Source organism: Anneissia japonica, unplaced genomic scaffold, assembly GCF_011630105.1.
Source record: "Anneissia japonica isolate Jap-2015-1 unplaced genomic scaffold, ASM1163010v1 scaffold27830_len515607_cov181, whole genome shotgun sequence".
In the NCBI taxonomy this organism is placed as follows: Eukaryota; Metazoa; Echinodermata; class Crinoidea; order Comatulida; family Comatulidae; genus Anneissia; species Anneissia japonica.
In genome coordinates this window covers 174,067-187,428 of record NW_022732997.1, presented here as the reverse complement: position 1 = coordinate 187,428, position 13,362 = coordinate 174,067, and the positions used below count along the sequence as shown (strand labels likewise).

Below are 13,362 nucleotides of genomic sequence, written 5' to 3'. Positions count from 1 at the left end.
ACGCGCAATTTTGCGTGTTTTACATTATCGATCATGTCATCCTAACCAATTGTCAATTCTAAATCATATCTAGTGGGCATAAGCTTCAGGTCAAGGTTGAATGTCACGTACCGAAATATTTCATGTGTGCCTCATGACGCGTGCGCTCGCTTGCGTCAAAATTTTAAAATACTCAAAATCACTTTTTGACTAAATTAGAGCATGTTTTAGGCTATTCTGTGCATTTAAACATTTTTTTGAAATTTTCCACTACGCGCGCTCCTTTTTTTTACGCGTACGTACATTTTGATGACGTCATCAGGGTCAAAATAAATATTTTTTCTGACCCCCTCATCTTTCTTTCCTCAAGACTTTGATGACCCCATATCATCCTAACCAGTCATCATTTCTGAATCATATTCAGTGGGCATAAACTTCAGGTCAAAGTCTTCATGTACCTTAATTTTCTGTGTGCGCGCGCGTCATAACGTGCATGTACGCATGCGTCAAAAGTTAAATATCCTTAAAATCATGCCTATTTTCAATCAGTTATAGCTCCTAAGGATGAAAGGTGACCCCCAATTTTTATTACATATTCTGAAAGCACATGAGTTTTAGATATGATTTTATAGATCATTATGGCCGTTTGGATATTGTGACATCATCATATTGCCATCTGAATTCAAAAGACTGAATTTTTATTTATAATGTCATAAATTTTATACTCACTTAAACGTATCTTGCTTATTCTAGATCGATTGTCTCCCACCTTTGAGTATGTTATAGCTGAGACAGTTTGCTTTCACAATTCACTTTGATGATGTCCCCATGGTCAAAATGAATGTTTTTCTGTTTTTCCCTCCTCCTCTTTCTTCAATTTTTTCAGAACCCCAGAAAGTGGGGGGGGGGGGGATTTAACACTGAGTGCCACACATAAAGTTTTACGCACCGCTTTTATACCGTTTTATGCTCAGTTTTTATTTTACTTTATATCCGTATTGGGCCAAAAAAACAAGGGGTTTTATAGCCAAAGGTGATAAACGGCCCACACAAACAGGGTTGTCATGGGCCGCAAAAAAATGCCATCTGGCCCGCAGGCTCACCATTCTCAATATTAAATAAAGTTACTGTAGAAGGAGATTGCAACTAGGGAGAAACCAATTTAAAATTAAATTATCTAAAGATCTTTTTTAAGCATCCAAGTGTGAAAACATTCTATTATCAACATTAAATCACATTCCTTAATACACCAGTGTCTTATTGCTGTATGTTACATCCATTGACCAATCTGGTTTGTCTTTGTTTTCATACAAATTGAGTTACCTGTTTTGTGAAATTGCACCATATATAGTCATTAATCAATTAGTCCTTGATTTTACACAATTTCTATGTTGTTGAAGTTTGCAATCCTGAGGGACTAAAGCTTGTAAAGTTGATGGCTTACCACACGATGCTAATTTCCGATAAAAGTACCTTTTATTGTCCTAAATGCTATTAAACAACCACTCTAATTAGGGGTAATAGAAAAGGCTTACTAACACCTACGCAAATAATTGCTTTCAACTCTAAAATTCTTTTACAATTACCGGCAATTAAATATTTATGAAATTCAATTTTTCCTTATTTTTCAGCTTAGCTGATAATATGTTAAAATTTTTATTAATTTCTTTGTTAAATATTTTATTTTAATATTTCTTTAAATCCATGCATTAATAAAACCTTTGGTACACCCTGTGGCTTATCATATACCATATATTCTCACATATAAGATAAGGATTAAAATAGCAAATTACGATCGAAAAACAGGGGGTCGTCTTATACACGCAACACATGCAAATGTTTGATTTTTAAATCATGTTCACCTTATGTGCGGATCATCTGTAAGACACAAATTTACTACATAGGGATTCTTCTCACAACATTTTCGTTTAAGATCGAGACTAGCCTAGCAGATTAGTGTTTCATGCTGTATTTCGCACCGATATGAGCTGTTTTTTAGTCATTTTTCGTCTTTCCACCGTCATATCTCAGCTAATACGGATTTTTGTGTTCCCTTCGGTATTTTAATGGCAATTCTTTTCTGATTGTTTTAGTATTTGTTTCAATTGTATTTCGTGAAAAAAGTCACCATTATTTTTTTTGCTTTTCGATTGGTGGCATGCCGACCACCCACCGTGTAGAGTCTGCATTTTTACCTCTTTTTAGTGACTTTGTTGGCTTTAAATTTTCATTTCGGCTGTTCACCAATCAAATATCTTGTTGTTCCATCGGTAAAAAGAAAGCTGAATATTCATAGATTCTTCTCATATAAAATATATTCCCATTGAATGTAAAAATTCACTGTCAAAACACTAATTTCCATATGAATGAACAATCCTGTCTAGGCATTATGCCCGCGAAAATGCGAAGCTTTGGTATAGCCTTCCACTATTGTTAATGAATAAACGTTGTACTGTTGCTGTATCTATTCCCTTAAATTGGCGAATTTCCTTTAGGTATTTCATTTTAACCTTCTACATACTCATTAAGTAATACTGTATGTTGTTAACATTTATTGAATGTTATTATTTGATTTAATGTAAATTTAAAGGCACACAAGAATCTAAAACACACGGTTGTAGATTTCTCTGCCAGCTGGTAAGAAGCAGGAACGTACCATTATTGAACAGGTCTCGGATGGCCAGATTCAGGCTGGCTAGGAAAGGTGTGTTGTAAAATATAAGTGACCATTATAGACAAAATTGTGAAATTATTAAACTAGTACAGTAATACTGTTAATAATAATATTTCAGACTCAAACAACGCATAAAACCAAAGGTATTAATTACACCTCATAAAATGATCAAGTCTAAATGATAACCAAGGCTTCTGGATGTCACTTCGCTGCAGTGAATATGAGCCAATTAAATTTGAGTGTTTTGTTGCTAAAATGCGGCCTAGGAATCCATATGTATTGAAATGAAACTAATAATTGCTAATAACAAAATTTTAAATGCGGGGAAATAAGATTTTGATGAAACATTTTGAAAGCTCATAAAATTGTATTATTTGGAAGATTAGCACTACATCTGGCCCTGTTATTAGCCAGCTAGATGAAATATCAAGACTGTAAAAACCAGGAAAATGTAGGAATACCGATGATGAAACAAGGGGGTTGTTTTATACATCCGACATAAAAAAATCGTCCAAAAAGTCTTCTCTTATACACGGATCGCTTTATATGCAAATATATACAGTACTACAAATCTCCATTGATGGTGTTTGGGATTAAAAACTGTTTTTGGATTTAAACAGTTCTCTCAGAACCAAACACTATCAATTGAGATTTGTAGCATATCGGTAGGCATATGCCATGGTGTACAGAAAGCTTATGTTTAATTATTAGGCCAAATAAAAAAATATTCTTGTTTGTGACCCAAAATAAAAAAAATAGAGGTAGGAATTTTTCTTTATTAAAAGAAAAAATGAATAAGGTCTATTGTCCAAAAAATGCTAATCAAAATCAATATGTGGCAAAGACAAGCCAAACCAGTCACTAGTCGCAAAAATTGATTTTGAGTTGTTAATGCAGTGTTAAAGAGAAAAATAAGAGCGATAAAATGGTAAAAAATCATTCAAATCTGACATTTCTTTATGAAGTTACAGGCATTTAAACCTACAGCTGTTTAAAGAACAATGTATGAGAAATAAGCCTTCAAAGTTTATGATTTGAAAATCGCATTGAAAATGATTAACTAACCCGATTGCCGCCTCTGAGCACCCGTTCGTCTGTGGCAGGGCAAATGTGTTTCCCGTTCCTTTGTTCGAGCCACCTAGGTAGAGATTCGGGAACAGGACAGAGTGGCGATGGATGGATGACCCTCTAAGATCTTGCGCTTGTTTTGCCTGTTCTTTGTAGTTAAGTTGATAATTAATGTATATTTAAATATTTTTTAAACAAAAATTAAAAATAAATAAATAAATAAAAAGAAAATTTATATAAAATAAAATAACCTCATAAATATAATAAATGAAATGCAGAAAAGGCTGTTTGTCTTTGCAAGTGGAAAATGTGCCGCGAGCAGCTCTCTGAAATGGATACTGCACCAATACAAGATGCCATTATTATTATTATTATTTTTTTTTTTTGGCCTTATTTTCAAGATTTATTTTATACTGTATCTATGCACTTATTAAATTTATTCAGCTCTTTATTCAGTTATTTTCTTATTTTGTATTACTAATAGTTATTGAATTGGGTTTACCTTGTTTGAATGGATTTTTTCCCTCTTCAATTATTGTTTGAAATATGAAAAGGAAATAAATAAATCTTGTATGACTTAAGTTTGTCATCTTTTTTCATGATTTTCAATTTTTTGTTTTCTCTCCTATTATACAGTGATCTTATACCAATATTTACATATGCGTTCACAATTCACAACAATTATGTGTTTATACTTCATTACAATATAAAACAAAATTAAAAGAAAAATTAATTGAATTTCATAAGCATACTTTTTTTTTTATAGTAGGAGAAAATTGCAAATTTTCCATAATTCTATGTTATTACATTCAGTTATATATTACAAACTTCTAATAATTACGAAGCTACAAATGATAAATATACTATTAAGTTGAACAAGTTAAATTGCATTTAATTTTTAGGAAGATTAAATGGCAAGAGTTAAAACAAAAAAAAATGTACAAATTAGTTAGTAGTTGTATTTAATCTGTCCACATTCATTCATTTAGATATCAACATACTTAAAGCTTGAAGCAATCTGTAGGATATCACATTCACATCTGCCCATTATCAATCAGATATATTTCTATCATTGTTCAAACAAATTAACCTACATATTTTTTTTTATCAAACAATGCATCAGTTGATTATGATTTCTGTCTTAATTCATTGCATTAATACTACCTGACAATGAAGAAGTGAGGCCTACTTGCTGATTATACAAAAGTATATCTACTGTAGTTTTGTTGTTTGAAACAATTGATATTTACTGCAATTTCATGATTGACCATAATATTTCTTATTATCAAAATGCACAAGTGTCAAGATTGTAGTAAGCAGTTAGCCAAGTAACATTGAAAAAATGTGTTTTATGTAATACAGTATACATAAATAAAACCTAAATTCAAGCATAATTTTGTTCTGTTTATATCCATAAATTATTAAATTTTAAAATAATTTTATTGTTTTAAAAATGAAACTAAGATAATCACATTAAATACTGTAGAAAGTAGCCAGCCAAGTAATGTTAAAACAGGAATAATGTAAATTGATGTTTCAATGAAAAAGTTTGCCTTTTTATATTTTTTGCTCAGCATTTTCTGAAGTAGTGCTATATTTTAAATTATGTTTTTTTAAGGTTCCATTTCTTAAGTCGGTTTAGAAACTTTGTTTTGAAATTAAGTTTGCTTATTTTTTTTGTCCTGCATCTGATTTTAGGTGTTCTATTGATTTTTATAACACTGTTTCTATTTTTTGTTCTCCTTTGGTGTGTAACTTTTGATAAATGAAATGAAATAAAACTATGACAGTTTTTCTAAAGTATGACATGAGTGAAATGTCAAAGACAGTTGGGTGTTGAGAACAGAAACCTAACCTGCTTATAAAGCTTGGGACTTTACGGTCTCAGAATATTATGATGGCCCATTTGTAACAGTAATAGCGTTTCATGTAATCCATCTTATCGCTGGATCCTTTGATGTAAATTCAGAATCTTTTTGAATTCAGTGATTAAGAAATCTCCCTAGGTGATCAATGTTTTTTCAGGAACCATACATACTATGTCAGAGATTTATTCATCAATATGGATCACGCATAATTTGCATCAAACACTAGAGCTTTTCTGAGACTGTAGCATCTGTGTTGATTAGGGCATAAAGACTGTAGCTTTGATGTCCCGACTGTTAGTCTACTTGGTGTGCTTGCCTTACCAATAGAACAATTGCGTTATGCCAGAGTGAAGGTCAAGGGGCTACGTAGATCAGATGCCGACCTGTTTTCATATTGTAGGAATATGATATCATTTTTCGAATAATAACAGACTCCTTTCCTTCCAGAGATTTGGCCTTGTAGTGTTGTATCTAAGCGAAGGCCATTCATTTAATTACGATGTTATTTTTATGAAATGTAATACCAGTCCTGAATTTGCCCTGGGTGAAATGTGTGCACTCGTTCGTAGTGACGTCAAGTCGCCAGTTTAGGGTTGCGCTAAACTGGCTTTAGCAGTCGGCGTCTTTGAAGCCTGCTGCTGTTATTGTTGCATTTGTGAAAATTGTTGTCGTTGTGTGTGTGCATTAATTCCATGAGTAACCTCAAGCAAAGATTTCTTTCTAAGCTGGTACCAAATCTGCGGCAAGCTCTAAGGCAAGGGATTTAGTGAGCCATTAAATGAGTTTCCAGTCTTTAAAATCTGATATTCAGTATGTTCTTCAATGCATATAACTTGACTAGAGCTCCGGTTGTTTACGCACTTGCATTTGATCATATGAGTTGTTTTGAATGTGCCAAAAGGCAGTCAAAGAGTGTGGCCTTGTCCAGCCCACTTCTAATTTGAATGTGGAAAGGTGTTATTTGCGTAGATAATGATTAGATTCTGCAACAAGAAGCAGATCTTTTTATAGCGTACTCGTTGCAATTTCTTGTTTTCTTTGCATTTGAGTAGCGTGTGGATACAGAGGTGGAAAACGAGTTGGAAGCAACTGGAACAGATTTTATTTTTTACAAATTGTAGTAAAGGACCTAAGGCAACAATTAGGAAAATAATTTCAGGTAATTGTTTATTCATTTATATTATATATTTTTATTTATTATAAATTGGACAATTTAAATTGAAAGTCATGATTTCTTATTGTAGATAAAACACTTACCATTTTTGTTGTATTACTTTTCATACACCAGTCAATCTAATGCTATTGATATATTAAATTTCATTGGCAGAGATGCTTTTAAGTGTTTTTTTTTTTTAATTTTCTTTAAGTAGAAGCCCCTGTAACTAATTTGAAACATTCACATAAATGCATCTCATGATAAAAAGATGCAGACACGACATTCATAATGTAGTAATAAAATACATCTGTAGTAAATTTTGTAAAATAAATAAAGTGGAAAAGAATGCTCCAAAAGATTAAATACATGAATCATTGCATGTTTCAGGTTATAATTACTGCAAGAAATGTTATGTTATAGCATCTAAGTACTTTAGGTTGTTTTAACATAAGCCTAAGGCTCTGAAAAAATTTGCCTTAAAAAACAGTATTTATATTTATTTTGTTATTTGTTAATTCATTTTTTTCATCTGTTGTTGGAATTTATATGCAGGCCTACATCTATATGTTGTCTGAGGAGCCAGAAAAAAAGCTTTGCTTTCTGAGAGTTTTTTTTTTCATATCATATCATTGTAAATTTACTATTTATTTATTAAACTATGTATCATCATCATTATCATCATCACTAATAATTGCTGACATGATTTTTATATCCTATTTTAAAGTTGCAGTGTTTAATGGTGCTATTTTATTGTGTTAATTCTTTTGTTCAGCAAGAGGAGTTTAGCATGAGCGAGATAGCTGGCGGCATGCGATATTGTAAATTTTCACCAATTAACAGTTATATGTCCATGGGGTTTTCCCTGTATATTGCCTTAGGGTAAAACTCCATCAAATGATCCATCAAGTCTTTGAGACTTGTCCTTGAAGAACTGTCACCTAGACACCCAAGAACTTCAACTATATAATAATGTATATAACTTTCCTTCAATGTGTCAAGAACTTCTGTTATGCTGTGGAACTATGAAGGGATCAAAATTCTAATAAAATGCTACAACTGTAGTAACTTGATATGTCATCTTTGTGAAAAATTCAAAAGAATACAAGACCTTTGTTTTGTCGTATAGAGCAACTGAAAGTAAGTAGAGAGTCCTGGGTCCAAATTCCAATGAGAAAATTTGTTTACAACATTTAAAAGATAACAATTAAGTAAACATTAATTCATTATTCAGTTAATTAAATATATAATAAACATAAGCCTAGACTGCTGCTTGGAGAATGTTTGTCAGAAGATTTCAGCCAACAGACTAATGATAGTCTACTGGGCATTCGGGTGAGATGGCGAGAAGAATAAGCCTAAATATGTTCTTTTCATGTATTATTTATTTTAGTAGAATAAATAATAAATAAATAAAATTAATATTCTGGAATTTTTTTTTACTAAAGTAAAATATAAATAAATATAGGCATATTTTATTAAATAATTATTTACAGGGTTCCCAATTGTTGTATTGTTTCTTAATTTCTGAAGACCACATTTAGTGCCCAGGGTTGCCAAGTCACCTGCAAGGTCCAGGGGTGTATTACCAATTGTCTCCTGGAAGTCAGTGCCAATAGTTACCATATCACCATGCCCAGCAAAATTTTTGTAGATGTGTATAGAAATTCATTTACACAGATCTTTTAGATGTGGACTCTTCCAACTTGGGACCCCTGTATTTAAATAAAAGAAATAAAACAAAAATATTTCTTCACCATAAATTTGGGCTGCCTTAAGTTTGGCACAAGCTTCCAAGACCAGTTGATGTTGCAATTCAAATGAGAAATATCAATGTGTCTTACTTTCTTAAACAAATAACATTGAAACTGGGTCAATTCGAGTTATTTCTCCCCATCCCACTCCACACCACCCTACAAAAATATGAAATTTCCATCATTACCTACATGGCATTTAATTAAATTAATTTAATTTAATCTTTCTTTATACTATAGTAGGCCCTACTGATTTTCCAAGTGGTACAGTGACGAGAAACATATACAGTAGAAATAAAACAAAGAATAAAATAAAGTAAAATTTGAAAATATTATTTTTAATGATTTTGGAATGAAAAAGTCGACATCTCCTCAAATTTAATTTTTAATTTGTGTGGTAGTTCATTCCAGCTTTTGGGTGATCGATATAAAAAAGTTGTGTTTTCCCTGTCCAATATTATATATTGGAAGAACAAGGTTGTTATGAGTTTGGCAACGTGTGCCTTTAGAATGGGTAGTATTGTTAAAGGTAAATTTTGAAGACAAATATTGAGGGGCATATCCTTTTAAGCATTTGAAAGTCATAAGAAGTAATTTTTCATTCCAAATCACATTAAGTCTACTCCATCAAAGGGCACTTAAAATATGATGGCAAAAAGTGTTCCGTTCGGTCGCAATCTTGTGGCTGTACCAAAGGTATACTTAGCAAGGGGCTTATTGGCTTAGCACCCAGTCTAGCTTGAAATTCCTAACATCGTACGGAAAATCGTGGCACTTTGACACAGGATAGGCCAGGGCTTTAACTACCAATTTTACCCCAGTTATATATGTCGTATAACTGTCCCCTTCAAGAGCTTTAGTTTAAAGAACATATAAAGATATATTTAAACAAGCTTTCTTACATCAAAATTGACCTCTGTTGTGGGTAGGTGGCCGTCCATACTTCCAAGCCTGCGACTTACAGAAGACTTGGGAACCATGTCACTGGGTATGCTAAAAAAACCCTGTTCTTTAAACTAAAGCTCTTGAAGGGAATAGTTATATGACATGTGTTTGGCAGGTTAAGTAAATATTTGAATGTATCTGGTAATAAATAGTTGAAGCATCTGTGTAAAGCAAGTATCTTGTATGCTTGAATGAGTTACCAGGACATCTGATAGGCATGCTTTGAGTAGTGATGTAAAGTAAACTCATAGTACTGGCCTAGCACACTCTATGCTGGTTTTGTTGGTACATATTTAACCTAGAATTTCTACTAGGGTAATATTGTTAAAGTGTTTGTTCAAGCCTGCTGAAGTGAGTGGGATTAAGTTCTTAACACCTTCAATTGGCTGTGAAGCAAACTCTAGTAAAAGCACCTAATCCTTCACTTAAGAAACTATTTCTTCAGTACAGTTAAATGGATAATTTTAGTTTTATTACAGGAGCCACATATAGGCCTCTACATTAATTACAAATGCATTCATTCCCAAATGGATGCACACAATAGAAACGTTAAATTTCCCAATTTTGCAATTTTAATATTTAGTTGTTAACAACACAATGATATAAATATTAAGGAATGTTAACTTCATGGAAGAATGTGCCATCTGTTTACAAAGCTGTTCTTAAAAGCTACAATAGGATGGAGTTGAAATATTTTGTTGTCTGTAAGTTCTTTGTTACACTAGGATAGTTATATTTAGATCTCATTTAGCATTTTGCATGAATTATAAAGGTAAAAATTCAATATCATGATTATATATTTTTTTAAATCCTACAATTTTTATCTTACTAAAAAAGAACCAGAATTGTCTTGTGATTACTATTGTTAACTACCCTTTGTTCATTCAGTTTTATTAATTAAGGTCCTCCTGCATCTTTTGTTCTGACTTGTTATTTTTTTTCTTACTATATCATGGCAAAAAAAAAAAGAAATAGTACGTCTTTGAGAAAACGTGTTATCCTATCAATCAATCAATTTTGAGTTTGGTATCCATTCCATGAGTGTGTATGCCTGGTATTATTATCTAAACCTGCCTCTGGGTGTTGTGCTCTCACCGTCTTTAAAATTAATGGAATAAAAATTTGTTTCTTGGTTTTATATTCTTGCTGTCTAATTTTAGTGTCCTGGGTTCAATACTTTCAAACTCACTCCAATCCAGGTATAAGCCTATATACATAGTTAATTTCCAGTTAATGACTCAGCTCATAGTAATGGAAATTTTAAACATGGGAGATGAACACTTTTAGATTGCAGTTTTTAAAGTAACTAAAGGAAATTAGCAGTTGTTTAATCATTGGACTTCTATACAATTTCAATGCTTATGAATAATTAATTCTGTTCAATCACAAACAGGGAAATGAAAGTGTGAATTATCATTATAATCGCATTGAATACAATTATCTAATTGGAGGAAGATTAACACCCTACATGATATCCCTCTGCCAGCTACTGGACACTCTTTCATCCTGGAAACATTTTAATTAGTTAATCCATTAAGAATATTTCCATATGGTGCTAGCACCACCCCTCAGAGAGCTAGGTCAGTCCTTATCAGTGTATTAGTTTTAATAATCATGAGCCAGCCCTTATCAGTTTTTAAGGAGGTACAATAGGCTTTCTCAAGACACCCATCAGTGCCTGACTCTTCAACATAGGAAGTAGGACCACCCCTTCAAAGGCTTAGACCAGCCCTTATAAGTTTTTAAGGAGGTACTATAGGCTTCCTTGAGGAGACATTCGTGGACTCGTTTACCAGTGAACCATAGGCTCCAACTACGATACCGTAGTATGAGTCAGTAATACGCTGGTCACAGTGTGTACACTTCCTTGAGATATCTTACATTTACATAGGTATGTTTTTTATTTCATTTATTTAGGACCTGTTTGGTTCATAATTAAATTGTTGATATTTATTGAATTGTTTGCTCTCTTATTAAATCAATAAAATGTTGATCTGCATAAATTACCTTGTAAACATTTTATTGCTATTATTATTTTTTAAAATAACGATTGAGTTGTCATTCTAACAGCAAATTTTCTCTTGGAAGTTTTTTTAGAGCATTTTCCTCAGTATCGTTTAGTTTCATTCAAAATTTACCTCCATGGTCCATATCTTTGGGAGCTCTTGTATAGGCCTACTTATGTACTGTTAGTTCATCTATAAATAGAAATATAGCCTGAATATTACTGTATAAAGTTGAAAAACATTATAAATGTTTGATTGTAAGCTCATATGTGCTGGTAATATATGATACAAAACATTTTTATGACTACCTAGCAGCTGTAAAGAGGCACTTATAGTAGTTACAGGTTCACACCATTCCATTGAAATTATCCATAACATTAGGGTAACCCCATACTCTTCCGAAAGATGTAATGGGTTCTTTAAAGTGTCCACAACCAGATGTATACACTGGGCTTCCATCGACTTAGTTCTACCAACTGAACTCGGCGCGGAGCAGCTGGAACCAATGCCGATGTTAAAGCAGTTAGCAGTGCCCCTGCCTTACCGCCCAGCCACTCGACTCGCCACCATTAAAAATAGTATTGTATAATTTGTAAAGTACTGGTATTGTAGAGCAGAATTCTAACTTAGTGAAAAAGAGATTATCTTAGCATTTATTTGCTAATAATGTTAGAATATAACATAATATTTGACAATTGAAATTTGATAGCGTAAATGCTTTTTAATTTAGTAGTTTCTTTTTCCATGACATAAAATATGCTAACACCCTGTATCATAAATAATTATATTAATTAGAAGACCCTAATTAAACATAATAAGATGTTGGCTAAAAATAAAAAGAAATAGATACATTGATTAACCCTAAGAAAAATAAATACAGAATAAAAATTGATAAGGGCAGTATGAAATCAGATTGGAATATGTTATGTTTACTATTTACAAAAAAAAAAAAAAAATAAATAAATAAATAAATTAAAAAAAATAAAAAAAACTAACTAACTATATTTATTTCTTAATAATAATAACCTCTGAAGTAAGGATATAGGCTTAGTTTATATAATAGTGAACATCACTTAGAAACCATACAACTTAACTAAAGGTCCTTTTATTATCTATTCACCCTTCTTTGTGACTGTTATCTCCTCATGATTACTTTAAACAACCTGTTAAATGAAGAATCAGTGACTGTTTATTCATTAATTATTTTTAAGCAAGTAGTTAATAATTGTTAATGACTGTATCAAAGGACATATGAGGCATTCCATAAAAGAAAAACTACTGTCTATCTCCCCCACCTCCCAACCCACCAAAAAAAAAATCACCTGTTTGTAAGTGCCATGAAAATGTCTAAATAAAAAGATTAAATTTAATTGATACTGATGTAAAATACATAAATTATAATTATTTATTAATTAAATGGCAGAAAAAATAACAACCTTAATAATTTTATATCATTTTTTTTTACATATATCTTAATCCTTATGATTCATTACTATGAAAAATCTAATAATAAATCACAAAAATAAGTAGATAAAAAAACTGAATTAAACTAGAAATTGCAAATTGCAAGTGAAGTACTGCGAAGTACAACTGCATATAAATGTTCTTCGAACAAAATTATTTATGCGAGTCAAGTGAAAATAATGAATAATAAAACTATAACAATAATAGGAGACACGACCCATTGTCTATATTAGAACACTTCTCATTGGGTAACAAAGTCGTAATTTTTCATTTTTTTCAAAAAGTGTCTATAGTGTGGTGAATTATGGTTTAGGTTTTTTTTGATAAAGTTTCAAAAATGTCTGTGTATGTGGAAAATGTAGTTGATTACCAAAGGTTACAATTTTTATTTTGAATACTGCATGGTCTAGGAAGTGTACATTTTTTTATGGGGCAAGTTTCCAAGGGCGGG

General features: G+C 31.8%; 1 protein-coding gene across 3 annotated transcripts in view; it reads left to right on the top strand.

Moving 5' to 3' along the window:
* Positions 1–13,362, top strand: part of LOC117115936 (docking protein 5-like) — a 70,822-nt gene that overhangs the window by 9,546 nt on the left and 47,914 nt on the right. The window contains exon 1 of one of the 3 annotated variants that reach the window (XM_033259823.1): positions 6,267–6,748. The exons of 1 other annotated variant lie outside the window; for it this stretch is intronic. The gene's annotated coding sequence lies outside the window, so the exon portion shown is untranslated. Of the gene's footprint in view, positions 1–6,266; positions 6,749–10,962; positions 11,333–13,362 lie in introns of those variants that run through there. One more of the 3 variants, XM_033259825.1, reaches the window with a different exon arrangement.